Genomic DNA, 15,600 nt, shown 5'->3' on the forward strand with positions numbered 1-15,600 from the left:
TCCATGAATTGTTGCAAGCCTTTGGTTAATTTTCAGAGTTCTGAAAAAGTTGATTTTGGCAGGTATTTCCAGTGTTCACATGATTTTTATAGAAGAGTAGATTGTCGGAGGTCTTTACTTCATCATTCCAGAAATGCTCCTTTTTGCATTATTCCCTATTCACTTTTACCAAGGCTGATGGGAAAATGTAGCCCTATGAGGATGTCTAGCTCTACTTGCCTCACGTCATTTTTTCAGCAATGCTCTTGAAATCTGTGTAGCTGACCATCAGATTGTCTTCTTGTAAGCAGAGAATTTTATTTTTAATTCATTCTTGTATGACATTACTCAAGGGTACTAACTGTATATCATTAAAAGCAACATTAGACCCAGTGACCAAATCTTATTCCTCCAATCTGTTCTCCTTCTCACTAATATAAATATGTCTCCTCAAGTCTCCTGGGTCATCTTGTGTGTGCATACTAAGTTGTGTTAGTCACGTCTCGCTCCATGTAACACTATGGACTGTAGACCACCAGGCTCCTCTGTCCATGGGATTCTCCAGGCAAGAATACTAGAGTGGGTTGCCATGCCCTCCTCCAGAAGATCTTCCTGACCCAGGGATTGAACCTGTGTCTCTTATGTCTCCTGCATTGGCAGGCAGGTTCTTTACCACCAGTGCCACCTGGGAAGCCCCCTGGGCCATCTTACAAAGGTAAGAATAGAATCTAAATGTAGTTACCGTTCAGTTCAGTCATTCAGTTGTGTCTGATTTAGTCTTTGTGACCCCATGGACTGCAGCATGCCAGGCTTCCCTGTCCATCACCAACTCCCAGAGCTTGCTCACACTCATGTCCATCGAGTTGGTGATCCATCCAACCATCTCACTCTCTGTCATCCCCTTTTCTTCCTGCCTTCAATCTTTCTCAGCATCAGGGTGTTTTCTAATGAGTTAGTTCTTTGCATCATGTGGCCAGAGTATTGGAGTTTCAGCTTCAACATCATTTCTTCCAATGAATATTCAGGACTAATTTCCTTTAGGATTGACTGGTTTGATCTCCTTGCAGTCCAAGGACTTTCAAGAGTTTTCTCTGAAACCACATTTCAAAAGCATCAATACTTCGGTGCTCACATGACTACTAGAAAAACAATAGCTTTGACTAAGTGGATTACTTGTAAGCAGTTTTATTAAGTAAGTGCTTTACTTGCATTATCTTATTTGATGTTCACAATAAATTTATGTGGTCAGTAGTTTCTTTAGGTCAGTTTACATCAGAGGAAACTGAAGTTGAAAAGATCAAGCAACTTTTCCAAGGTTATCCAGGTAGTAAGTAATAAAGCTGGTCCTCAAACCCAGGAATTCTCATTGTAGAGATCACATGCACTGACTGCATTGTGCTGATTTTTGCCTCAAAGAGGGCTTCCCTGGTGGCTCAAACAGTAAAGAATCTTCTTGCAATGTGGGAGACCTGGGTTTGATCCCTGGGTCAGGAAGATCCCTTGGAGAAGGAAATGGTAACCCACTCCAGTATTCTTACTTGGGAAATCTCATGGACAGAGGAACCTGGCGGACTACAGTCCATGGGGTCACAAAGAGTCAAACCCGACTAAGTGACTAACACTTTCACTTTCTTTACCTCAAAGAAGTGTGAAGAAATAGGAGGGTATGGAATGCGAAGGTAGACATTTGACAGAGACTTTGGAGCACTGTAAATCTATATTCTTTTTCACTTTTGCAGATCTTTCCTTCAGTACTGCTGTGAGAAATTTTTGGAGCTGCTTTGTTAATTAATCTGACCAGTTATAGAGAGAAACATAGACATTCTGGGCATATGGACTAAATTATCACATGAAGTTATTTTAGAGATTTAAATGTAAAGATGGAAGGGTGAGGAATTTGTAGACTTGGAATATTTCTATTAGATAGAATAGTTACAGTCATTTTTTGATAAAGAAAATTAAAATGCCAAGCATATTCCTTTTACATAATGGATAATATGCTATATGAAAGAGTGAGGAATGTTTTATAGGGATTTTATAGAGAATAGTTTAAATCCTTAATTAAAAAATTAAGGTAATTATATTTTCTTGATTTTGTGACATAATGTTCATAAAAAGGCAGTTTATTTTTCTCTAAGAAATTTATTATTTTCTTAGTGATGCTTACACTCACACATTTCTCAGCTTGGAGTTACAGTGCTAAATGCAGCTATATTTAAATTTTTGAGGAAAAATGCTGCACTGTAGGAACCATATAAAAATTTTGTACAAATGATATTCTTTTCAAATAAATAAAGCTAATTTATGTAGCTGAGAAGTCATAAATTGAAATCTATTGTCCAAGCTCAAGAAAGTAAGAGACAATCATGCAAATTTCATTTCTAATTATATAATATGATTTATATATATTTAAACATACCAACAAATATATTTTCTTTATTAATGAGTGCATTGATACCATATAGTGGTATTTAATATTTCAAAGAGTGGCATTCTGAATTGAAATTTTTTCCTATTGATGTTCTTATTTTTCTTTTCACTTGAAGGAAAAAATCACATTCATTTTATAGAGAGTTTCAGTTTTCCACGGATGAAGATATTAATAATATTTTCTTTAAGGCATCTGTTTTCAGTTGCCCAAGAAGCTTCTCAATAGCTAATGGAAAAGGACCAAAGAGTGAAAGAAATGTTCTGATACAGTTCTTCAGATTAGAGTCACTGGACATTCCACCTGTGGTAGCTGGTTTGTGGTTGGCAATTGTACTCCTTGGTCTGGCCACTATGCAGAGCAGAGGAAAGCAATCCTTATAGTCTGGCTGTGTGTTGCTACATCTGTTTGGAAGTCTGGTGGTTGTGCATTTTTGTAAGCAATACACTCCAGCTCGTAAGCTTAGGTACAAGTTGCTTAGTTGCTCTTCTTGTCATGTGTCCCCAGCCAGTTGGCCTGGAAGTGGCTGGAAAGGCCTGTGAGAACTGCTGCTGACCTTAGAGCATGGGGCAGTGTAGCATGTCCCTCCATAAAAGGGAGATAGTATAAATCTGGCTACCAAGAAGCAACCTTGCACAGCTGCCTCCCATCAGAACCGCAGTCAGCTAATCCTTCTGCAAGATTAGCTGTTAGAGACAGGCAGGTTATTGGATCAACATTTTCTGGCTTGCAACCCTGCCAGGTGCTTCAAACTTTCCTTCACTTAGCCAGATTTAACCAGAGATTTTTTTCTTTTGGGTGTTCTACCAGCTGTTAAACTCTGGGGATATGGACTTTGGAACAATAAAGCTTACTTCTTCTGCAGCCTGTCAATTGCAGGTGTTTTTCTGCTGTGTGTTTCAAGCCATAACAATTGGTATTCAGAGACATGGGTCTGATTATGGGGTGTAGTTAGACCAGACTGAATTTGAATCTTGGCTTCAACACCTTCAAGCTCTCTGCCTAGTTTTCTCTTTTGTAAAGTGGGATAATATCTTTTTTTATAGGTTGTAAAAAGGTTTTAGCTAGTTGATACAGAGAAAGAGTTTAACATATTATCTGGCAAATAAAAATCCAATTTGTTCTGGAAAGTTCTAACATGTTCTAGTGACTTGAGAGACAGTACTGTTTGGGATAACACAACATTTTATCAAAGCTGATGATTAATCAGAATGCTTCATTCCTGATGACATTAATTCTAATATAAATTAATTCCAGTTTTTGAAATTTTGTTTATTGTATCCTTTGTTCAAGCAATAACTGTCCTAGTCCATTTGGGCTGTTATAACAAAATATCATAGTCAGGGTAGCTCATAAATACCAGAAATTTATCTCTTACAGTTCTGGAGGCTGGAAGTCTGAGATACGGGTGGCAGCATGATCAAGTGAGGGTCCTTCTAGGTCACAGACATCTTGTTGTATTCTCATGTGGTTAAAGGGACTTGAGAGCTCTGTGAGGTCTGTTTTATAAGAGCTCTAACTCTGTTTATGTGGGCTCCATCCTCAAGACCTAGTCACTTCCCAAAGATTCACCTCTTAACACCAGCCACATTGGGCATTAGGATTCTACCATGTGAATTTTGGGAGGAAATAAATATTCAGATCATGGCCATAACCATTTGGTAAATTTGTAATGTGTCTCTAGCTGAGGTGTTAGTAGACGTACAAAAGAAACAGAAGAAGACTTGTACTAGAAGAGATTTTAGTCTCTTTTTAGCTTTGTGTGAAAAGTCAGCTTACTTCTAGCATTCTTTTGGTCTTGAAATTTGGAGCAGTACTTTGATATTACACTGAACTTAAGGCATTATACTTCTCTTGGAGTTATAGTTATATATAAAACTTCCACTGAAGGTCTGCCATTCATCTTATAATATCTAAAATATGGGTCTATCACTATGGTTTATTCTTTATTGAAGAGCACTAGAGTACCTTCTAGGATATCAAAATATTTTCTGTTTCTAATGTGATATTCTGGATAGTTACAATCTATTAATTTTCCCTCTTCTCATATTTCTAAAGCCATAGCTGGATAATGGAATAATGGAATAATTATTGGCTAATCCATTATCCAATAATGGATTAAATAATGGAATATGACCAGACACTGAATTTTTTTAAAAAATGGTTAATGTGTGATACTAGAAAGAAGAAGGAATAACATCTTCAGATGTGTCTCTTTTCTGAGAAAGTGCTCAATTTTTATAAATGCTGACTTTCAGTTTTTTCATTTTGTTATAACTACAGTTTAGTTGGAAGGTGCTATGGCCTAAATGTTTATGTCCCCCCCTATCAAGTTTATACATTGAAATCCTAATGCCCACTGTGATGATTAGGATGTGGAGTCTTTTTTAAACTGAAGTATAATTGATTTAAAATGTTGTGTTACTTACTGCTTTATAGCACAGTGACTCAGTTACATATATATACATATATATATATACACACACATACATTCTTTTTGAAAATATTCTTTCCCATTATGATTTATCATACAATATTGAATATAGTTCCCTGTGCTATACAGTAGAACCTTGTTGTTTATCCATTCTGTTTATAAAAGCTTACATCTGCTAACCACAACCTTAAGAGGTTATGAATTGGGTTAGTGTGCTTAAAACAGAGAACCCACAAGCTACCTGGTCCCTTCTATTAGATGATGGCACAGAGAGAATACAGTAGTTTGTAACCCAGAAGAGGGCTTTCACCAGAACTTGACCACACAGGCACCTTGATCTTAGATGTCCATCCTCCAGAATTGTAAGAGATTTCTGTTGTTTATAAGCTACCCAATCTGTGCTATTTTGTTATAGTACCTCAAATGGACTAATGCAACAGCCAAGTTTTCAGTAATGAATTAACCAGGGGAGATTTACTGGAACAATGATGATTGTGCAAGAGTGCTTAGACACGTCCAACTCTTTGTGACTCCATGCACTGTTGCCGGCCAGGCTCTCCTGTCCATGGGATTATCTAGGCTAGAATACTGGAGTGGGTTGCCATTTCCTCCTCCATGGTATCTTTCTGACTCAGGGATTGAACCCACCTCTCCTGCATCTCGTGCATTGGTAGGTGGATTCTTTACCACTGAGTCACTTGGGAAGTCCCAGCGATGATGGTTGAGTTTCTTAAACTATGATCAGAAAACATCAGGCTTTTAAAGAAGTTATTAACTGACAGTGAGATTTTCTAGCCTGGTTTGAGTGTGGCCATCTAGATATGTCCACGTACAAATTCTCCACACTGTTTTTGCTATATAGACTGGTCTTGGAAGAGGAAAAGTCTGCAGTTATCCATATGATTTTATACCTCAAACCTGAAATTGAGCAAATTATTGAATTGTCTATAGTGTGCATGCAACCAAAGATTCTTATCTTGAAATGCCTAGATAATAATAGTAATTATCTGTGTTTATTTGAAAATTCCAATTTTTCAAAGTGTTCCCCACTTAACTTATTTATAAATTAACTTCATTTGATAATAGAAAAAAAGCATGAGAAATTGGGATACAAAGAGGTTAAGTGACTTCCTTTAGGCTGCACAGCACATCAGTGGAGAAGAACTCAAATCTAACTCTGGCTGAAGATTTAGCTTTCTTTGCATTATATAACCCAGCTCAAAAAAGGATGATAGCCACTTCACGCACTGTGAGTTAAGCTTCATTTAGAACATGACTTTTTAACACATGCCTTTGTAGTAGACTTTTAAAATTTGAACTATTCACTTAATCAGTCTTTTGCTTGGCTGATGCAAAATTCACAATGGAGTTAGCTTGCCTGCCATGTGGAATATAATGGTGACAAATCACATTCCACGTTGCTAGGCTTTTTACAGTATACTTAAACTTTATTGGCTACATATCTGTCTTTGAGAAAGGGAAATGTGAACAATACAATGCAAAATGCAAAACATCTGTTAGATTTTCTTATCCCTAAACAAGCATTGTTCAGCGAGCATTTTAAGATTAAAAAAAAAAAAACATTCTAGTAACAAGTTATGGAAGGTAGAAAACTAACAATTACATGAGTTAGCTTCTGAGGGTTGGTTGTTTTTGTGTACTTAAGCTTCTAGATGACCTTTGCATAATGTATATCCGAACTTAATCTAACTTGACTGTGGCTTTTAATATATGTACAAAGAAAAGTTTAGGCTAAAAATGAATGACTGTGACTTACAAATAGTATAATGGGGAAACACACAGAACCAACATACTGAAGTGTTTTCTATTATTTATACTAAGCAGTTATAGAAATTATATAGATGTAGGATATAATGACTCTAAATTATATACTTTCTGTAATAGTCTTATTCAGTAACCTTTATCCTTCACTATGAATAGATCCTTTTCCAGAAGCGGGATGGCAGTAGGAAAGGAACCAAACCTTAAGATAGCCCTCAATTAGATGGTACTGGGTATAGCTGAGTAGCCCCCTTATTTTGAGGAAATATGCATTCTTATTCTTCTGTACTAAGAGAGGATGTTTGTGTACCTTACTTTCTCTAAGCCATCTTTCATCATTCTTAATAATGTGACTTATATTTTAAGTAATTAAATACCAGATTTACCCCCCTCGATTCCTTTTTATAGATGGATTATTACCAAATTGGTAGGATGTTTGGAGACCTCTGGGACATGGTAAGTAGCTATCATTCCCTATAAATAGATAATAAGCACCTTATTGTAAAGCTTGAATTCTGTTTGACATATGCAATTGTGAAAGCACATTTATAAACATGCAAGAGGAAAAGAAAAATATTTTTTAGCTCTTTGCAGCCCTTTTGGAATTACTGTTTTTCATATTCCTTGTATAAGGGAACCTGTAAATACTTATTCTAAAATAACTGCTCAAGATAAGTGAAACGTAGGTGTTTGAATTTTCAGGCCTACCTTATCGAAAAAGATGGCGGGAGAGTTGTTGACCAGTTTCAGCACAAGTTTTTCCTTTCTTTTTTTCTAATCATGAATTTATACCGCTCATAAATTTATCATACAAAATCAGAAGACTTATGTGTATGTTTTTAGCTAAATATTTTTCATATGGTAGATTATAGAGTTAGCAATTACCTAGGAAATTTGGGCTTTGCAGACAACTGAAATCATCGTAGGCCAAGATCAGAAACAAAACTAAAAGCACTCGGCTATTTAAATAAGCAAAAGAGTACATACTTGATTTAGCCTTAACTAACTTAAAATTCTGGAGTACTTTTACCTGATTTTCTTAGTAATCTTTGTGGAATCAAAATAAGCCTCTTCCTATTTGTATTAAAGGCTTTGCTTAAAAATGATGAAAGAAAGAAGATTTTAAGAAAAATATTTTGCATATTCAGAAAGGAAAGTTTAAAGACAAAATAAAAAACATTATTGGCTCATAATAATTTTGTAGGAACAGCATGGTTATGTTTTCACTCAGTCAATGAGTAAAACCATTGAAGCCTGGGTTTAATAAGATAGGTATCTCAGAGATCAAATGATTGACAGAAGCACTCTCTTTTCCTTATGTATCAGCCTTCAAAGTCCAATGGCTCTTATACTTTTCTGTACTTTAAAAAGGTACAAACATTGCTTGAAAACTGCTTTTACTGCCCATTGTGTCATGTCAATTTTAAGTCAAGGCATTATTTGTACCATTAATTATACCATTTGGAACATGTTTATTTTTGTTCAGTCTCTAAGTTGTGTCTAACTCTTTGTGACCTCATGGACTGAAGCACATGAGGCTTCCCTGTCTTTCGGTATCTCCTGGAGTTTGCTCAAACTCATGTCCATTGAGTCGGTGATGTTATCCAACCATCTTATCCTCTGTCATCTCTTTCTCCTCCTGCCTTTAATCTTTTCCAGCATCACGGTCTTTTCCAATGTGTTGGCTGTTCGCATCAGGTGGCCAAAGTATTGGAGCTTCAGCTTTAGCATCAGTCCTTCCAATGAATCCTAAAGGAGCTCAACCCTGAATATTCATTGGAAGGAACATGTTAAGGATCTATAAAAAATGTAAAATAACCTGAAGACAGTAGTTGTTATCAGCATTAATAAAGATTGATGATAATTTTTTACCAGTATTATTTAACCTAAATTCTCAGAAAACCTAGGGATAAGTGACAGAGGAAAGAGTTGTCATTGTGAGTGGACTATAACAAGATCGTTGTTAAAGAAACGTCTAACGAACCATATGAGGAAGAGGAGCAGGCTGTCACTGCTCTGAAGATAATTATTCTGTGCCAAAAACTTTTCTAGAGGAGTTTTGTTGTTTTTGGTGCTTGTTTCTGGGTTTATAAAATTGGAATAAAAGAGATCTTAGTTTCAGTCAGCTCTGCCAGCTGTGTGGTCATGGACAATATATCATTGAAACTCTCTGGGCTTTGAGTTTCTCATCTATAAAATTTTGAGATTAGGATTGGAACTCTACAGCCTTTTCCAGCTTTAAAATTCTAGGATTCCAGAAAATAGAAAGAAGAGAAAAACACATAGGGACTATAATCGGTTTTTGAGCAACTCCTCAAAACCCCTCCCCTGAAATATCCATTTTGGACGTAGTGATCTTTAGGTTTTCATGGTCCTATACATAATAAATATGTGTGTAAGGAGGAGGGAACACCTACTGAGCACTTGTAAATGTTAGATGTCACTTTCTCCAGGAAGTTTTTCCTAAATACCCACCCTCCTTCACACCTTTTAAAATGGGTATTCATTCCCACCTTTACGTTTCATCTGCATCTTCTGCTTGCTTCTATTATTATTGCATTGTACTCACTTAAATGCCTGTTATTGCTACCAGGTTGTTAGTTCCTTTGATATAGAATTGTGTTTTAGTGTCTACTCATCTTTTAATCACAATTTCTCACACAGACCCTCGCATATTAAAGGCACTTAGTAATAAAAATCTTTGGAATAAATATTCACTGTTTTATATGTGCTGTCTCACTGAACCTACATAATATAACCCTATCTCTAAGAAGATGAGCTCAAAGTGGAAACATAAATGTCATACTGCTAATAAATGATAAAGCAAAGATTCTACTTTGGAACTCTCTGACTCCAAATGTGAGTCTTTTCTGCTTGATCAAGCTGCCTTCCATGCAGAGTAATCAGAAGGCCGGTAGAACAGAATTTGGTTCACAGCTTGGACAGGATATCTGGTCAAATTTCACATTGTTGAACAATGTACATATTTCTTTTGTCTTTCAGTATGGCTGATGTACCTGTTTTCACTAAGGAAACAGGGTTGGCTTGGATGCTTATTTTGTATTTTTAAAGTTTTGGTACTACTGATCTTTGCATTTAAGAAAAAATCGACTTAGCCATAGTTGGGGTTGTTGGAGACCAAGGGGAAAGCAGAATTCAGTTGCTTCTCTTCTCAGTCTGCGCTCCACGATAGATTCCACATCCTCTATTCTCCTTTCACTTTCACTTATTTCACTACCTGTTTTGTTATGTTCATAGGCTATCAGCATTCCCAGAGAGAGTCACAATATCCCTCTCCCTGACTCTACCACAAATACTTGCTGGATCTCATTGCTGCTTTTGATACTTTCATTCCTGTCACACTGATTCCTTGTTGCATTCCCTACAACACCTATTGTAAATTTTTTGTACTTTTTCTATTTTCATTATTCCACTTTCATTTACCTTCATCCTTTTATCTTCAATTTTGTTGATTTAGATTTGCAGTTATTATATAATGGGATGACAGAGGATGAGATGGTTGGATGGCATCACCGAATCAATGGACATGAGTTTGAGCAAACTCCAGCAGATAGTGAAGGACCTGGCATGCTACAGTCCATAGAGTCACAAAGAGTCATACACGACTGACCAGCTGAACAACAGCATATACTGGGAATTTGAGCTTTACTATTCTTCACCTTAATCTTTCACTTTTCCATTTTTTAACTCTGTGTCACTGGTCACTGGCCTACCTTCTTCCTCTTCTCTTCTGAAGAGTGACATTTCCCAAGGCTCTGTCTTCCACTGTCCTCTCTCTCTCTCTTTTACTTGTTACTTACCTACTTTTATGTAGTAATTTGCATCTGTTAATCCTATATGCCTAATGTGTCCCTCCCCCCTTGTTGGCTGTTGGATTGTCATAAGTTCCATTGTCTCCTCCTGACTTACTCTTTTGTGATCCTGTGTGTCCTGTGACTTAAACTATCATCTCCAAAGACACGACTTTCAAATCTACATCTAGCTCTGATCTCTCAAGTCAATTTCATCCTTATCTTTAAAATTGCTATTTGGAAATCTTCACTTAGCTGTATTTCACTCAGTTCAGACTCAGCATGTCTTTATCCTGATCCTAAATCATCTTTCCTTCACTTTCTTATTTCTGATAATGAGAGTTCTTCCTCCTTTTTTTGAGACTGTTCTCCTAGAGCATAGTTATGATCATGTCATTCCCATTGCTAATTCTGTATTTAACCTTCCTAAGCCTCAGTTTCCTCATCTGAGTGTGTTATGAGTCTTTGGATTGTGGTGATGAAAGTATACACTCATATGAAATGGGCCAAACTTGGCACCTGATTTATGGAAGGCATTCTCTGTTGGACTTTCCCTTATTTAGATTAAACACTGTCTTGGCTTTGTATTGTTTAAGAAATAGAGCTAGTGCTTCTCAGCCTGACTTGCAAACTCTTATCAAAGTATCTGCTGAAAATGCTCCACTTTTTCTAACTTTTGCTTATATTTTTTTTGAATTTGAAAGTTGGCCCTTTATAATTTATACCAGTTAAAATCCTAACCCAGTATAAGTACTTTCTCTTCCACAAAAGGCTCCCTAATGCTCACATTTATATGTCAACTCCTCTTTTCATTCTCAACCCTTTTCCCACAATTTACAAATTCTGTCTTGAATTATACTTATAGGTAAAGATGACATTTTTCTGTTAGAATTTTACACTCATTGTGAGGATTAGTCTTATTTTTAACTGTTTTTTATAACCTTCACAGTGATAATAGAGGGCCTCCTCCATAACAGACCTTCAAAATATTTTTTGAATAACTTTTGATAGATCATCAGTGTGTTTTGTTTGTGCATTCAGATTCCCAGATGCTTCAGTGGGAAGAGCTGATTGTGAAATATGATAGAGTCATGGGTCATGACATTGCAGAAGTATGCTAAAACTATATTTGATTAGATTATGCAGTAGCCTGATAGCAAAAGCATATATGGTTTGTTCACTTTATGTGATATTAGGAGAATGGGAACAGGCCTAGACTAAACATTTTCATAATCTTTCATCGACCTTCCTGGAGATAGAATGCTCAGTCTTTGCCATCTATAATTATTGTAATTTTGGACTTAGAACATGTGTGTTATATGGAAATCTCCCTTGCCTGTCCTACTTCCCCATGCCTTGCTGGCAAGCAGTATAGGTAGCTGTTGAGGTTCCTTTTTGCAAAAGCTATAGTTAAACTCAAAGCCATTATGTAGAGAATTCATAGATCTACCCAGTCAAAGTAAAGAGGAAATCAAAACAAGTAACATATCTTATTCATGAAAACAAATTTTAACAACCAATAAAACCCGTAATATAGCACCGTCACTATTGAAGACAAGAAGAGGAGGGTGTGGAGGCAGGGATGTGAAACATGAAGAGATGAAGGAAACGCTCTTCCAGAAGAACTCTCTACGCTGTTTATTGTTTCTCAGCTCTTAATCTGCCTTTCCCTGGGTATATCTGGCCTTGAGTCCTAGAGCCTTTTTACAAAATCGACGTCTTTGTGGTTAGGATGAGACTTTGCTATAGTGGGAACAGTGTTGGCTTTGGCATCAGAGGGACTAGGGCGAGTTCTGGCTCTGGTGTCACTGTGTGACCTCACTTCACAGCTCTAGTGCCTTAGTTTCTGTCTGTAAAGGGAAGCTGTTAGTACCTGCTTCCTGTAATTGTGATGAGGCTTGAGAATAATATTGTAATATTGTAAAAACTTCCAAATTATACAGTGTTTTGTGAATAACCACTCAATGAAGGAGCTATGTTGACTTACTCCTGAAACCAGACCCAATGTTTAAAGCTTTTAATTCTCACCTCAAGGTGAGAATTTTTTTCCCATGGGTTCAAAAGTACATAAGTATATGATTACAAGTGGAAAAATATGGGACAAAAATAAGGTATTGGCAGTTTTTCCATTTTCATTTGTGTGTGAATTTGTAATATAAATTCAGAGACATAAAGCATTAATGAAAGTCAAAATGCTTTAGTGAACAAGTTTCAGCAGTTTAACTTTATAACAATTAAACCTGTTAAATTTTTCTGAACAATGCCAGCATTTGGGTTTTTTTTAAAAACAAGTAAATTTCTTATTGACTGCAAAAGTCAATAGAGTTCCTCTATTTGGAGCTCTTTTCTATTTTTGTCATTCTGCAAGTCCTAACTTTAAATATACTCACTTCAAAGAGAGGCTTTTTTTGATCATTGTATTAGTTTTCTTTCTTTCTTTTTTAATTAGTTTTCTAGGACTGCTATGGGCTTCCTTGGTGGCTTCTACGATAAAGAATCTGCCTATTACACAGGAAACCCAGGTTTGATCCCTGACTCAGGAAGATCCCCTGGAGAAGGAAATGGCTACCCACTCCAGCATTTTTTTTTTGTAATTTATTTATTTTTAATTGAAAGATAATTGATGTACAATATTGGTTTGCTTTCTGCTATACATCAGTATGAATTAGCCATAGGTGTACATGTGTCCCCTCCATCTTGAACCTCTCTTCCACCCTTTGCCACCCATCTAGGTTGTTACAGAGCCCCAGTTTGAGTTCCCTGAGTCATGCAGCAAATTTCCACTGGCTATCTATTTTATGTATGGTAGTGTATATGCTTCTATGCTACTCTCTCCATTCATCTCACCTTCTTCTTCCTCCCCACAGCACGTCCATTAGTCTATTCTCTATGTCTGCATCTCGATTGCTGCCCTGCAAATAGGCTCATTAGTAGCATCTTTCTAGATTCCATATATATGCATAAATATACAATGTTTGTTTTCCTTTTTCTGACTTCACTCTGTATAATAGACTCTAGTTTATCCACCTCATTAGAACTAACTCAAATGCATTCCTTTTAATGGCTGAGTAGTATTCCACTGTATATATGTACCACAGCCTCTTTATCCATTCATCTGTTGATGGACATCTGGGTTGCTTCCATGTCCTAGCTTTGTAAATAGTGCTACAAAGAACATTGGCACTCCAGAGGAGCCTGGAAGGCTATGGTCCATGGGGTCACAAAGAGTAAGACATGACTGAGCAATTAACACTTGCTTATCTAGGACTGCCAAAACAAAGTACCCCAGGTTGGGTGACTTAACAGAAATTTATTTTCTCATAGTTCTAATAGATAGAAGTCTGAGATCATGAGATGAGCAGAGTTGGTTTCTTTTGGAGTCGTCTTTCCTTGGCTTACAGAAGGCTATCTTCTTCAGATATCTTCACAACCTCATCTCTCTTTGACTGATTGTGTCTTAATCTCTCTTCTTACAAGGACACCAATCATACTGGATTAGTTCCCCACTCATATGACCTAATTTTACCTTAGTGGCCTCTTTAAAGGCCCTGTGTCCAAATGCAGTCACATTTGGAAGTATTGGGGGTTGGAATTCCAACATATGAATTTTGAGGAAGACACGGTTTAGCCCATAACAACCACCTTATCAAAAGTACTTCCCCCATTTTTATTCCTTTTGTGTGCTTATTTGAAATTATTTTATTTGTTTACTCTTTTTGACTGACTGTTTCATTTGAATATAATTGTTGTAAAGACAGGATTAGATACTATTACTTTTGTATCCTCAGTCTCTGGCATAATGCCTTGCATCTGGTAAGTAGCTGGTTTCATCACTTACCTTGTAACTTTGGGCAAATAATTTAACCCCTTTGTGCCTCAGTTTACTTAGGTGGAGGTGGAAGTGGTGGTGATTTAGTTAAGTCGTGTCTGACTCTTTTGCAACCCCATAGACTTTAGTCCACCAGGCTCCTCTGTCCGTAGGATTTCCCATGAAAGAATGCTGGAGTGGGTTGCTGTTTCCTCCTCCAGGGGATCTTTCCAACACAGGAATTGAACCCGTATCTCCTGCTTGGCAGGTGGATTCTTTACCACTGAGCCACCTGGGAAGTCCACTTAGGTGGAGATCTTATGCATTATCCACTTCCTATTATGTTATCATTTTTCAGTGCTTAGAACAGTATCTGACACATAGAAAATGCTCAATAAGTGTTAGCAATTATTCTTACTTTTTCCACACATTTGTTGAAAAACAGAATGAATGAATCAAATGCCTTTTGAAAAACTTAGATATTTCTGAATGATTTCCACATGGCAGTCCACAAAGCAGCTTTTTTCCCAAGGCAGATTTGTTTTTTTTTTTTCAGTTCAGAATGTGTTATACTTCACTGACCATAGTAACTACCATAAAACCCTTTTGGTGCTGGAAGATTGTGATTCTAACTGCGCTTTCAATGATTTCTGCACAGTCACTCTGACTATGTCTTGGGTCTCTTTGGTGGGTGTGTCATTGTATACTTGCCTTGAATTATGGTTTTTGCATGTCTGTAGTTTTTATTCAGAGTTAACTAGAAGTGGGAAAACAAGAATGTTATGCAAAATTAATGACTCTGGATTCCAGGAGAACTAGAGATCAAAAGCATAGTTCCAATGGAAGGAGACATGAATTCATGAAAGTTGAGTTGCAGAGAGCTGTTGAGCAAGGAACTAAAGGAACAGGAGCTTGGCCTAGCTGGGCCTGAGAGCTCAGAGAGGGCAAGATAAGAACCACTTCTTTAGATGTCTAGCTTGTTCTGGGAGAGACACAGCTGGAAGCTCAAAGAGCTTATGTGATTCTTGATTGAACTTAGACCAAGAATGCCTATACACATCCATGCCAGGATAGATATATCCAGACTGAGAGATCTCAAATGGTCTAATCAGTTCAGAGATGCTCTATAATTTACTAGTTTTTAGGCCTCTATAATTCTCAATTTATATAATACATAGAGTGTCTCATGTCAATCTTTATTCTTATAAGAAAATAAATGAATCTTTTCACAGATTTTCCTGAAAGTGTGCTAAAATATGCTGTCTATACAAGCATTCAAAAAGTAATAAATTCATAATAATGGTTAATATATAGAGCATTTACAATGTGTTAGGCGCTGTGGTAAGCACTTTAGATA

The 15,600-nt window shown here is 36.7% G+C and overlaps 1 protein-coding gene across 9 annotated transcripts in view; it reads left to right on the top strand.

The window, feature by feature from the left end:
- LOC145506180 (uncharacterized) overlaps positions 1 to 15,600 on the top strand; it is a 300,106-nt gene that overhangs the window by 75,534 nt on the left and 208,972 nt on the right. For 3 of the 9 annotated variants that reach the window (XR_014053602.1, XR_014053600.1, XM_081490206.1), the window contains exon 2: positions 7,032 to 7,079. The exons of the other annotated variants lie outside the window; for them this stretch is intronic. The gene's annotated coding sequence lies outside the window, so the exon portion shown is untranslated. The remainder of the gene's footprint in view (positions 1 to 7,031; positions 7,080 to 15,600) is intronic. 9 annotated transcript variants of the gene reach the window in all.

The sequence above is a fragment of the Giraffa tippelskirchi genome, chromosome 5 (genome assembly GCF_054371585.1).
Source record: "Giraffa tippelskirchi isolate mGirTip1 chromosome 5, T2T-mGirTip1v1.2.pri, whole genome shotgun sequence".
NCBI lineage: Eukaryota > Metazoa > Chordata > Mammalia > Artiodactyla > Giraffidae > Giraffa > Giraffa tippelskirchi.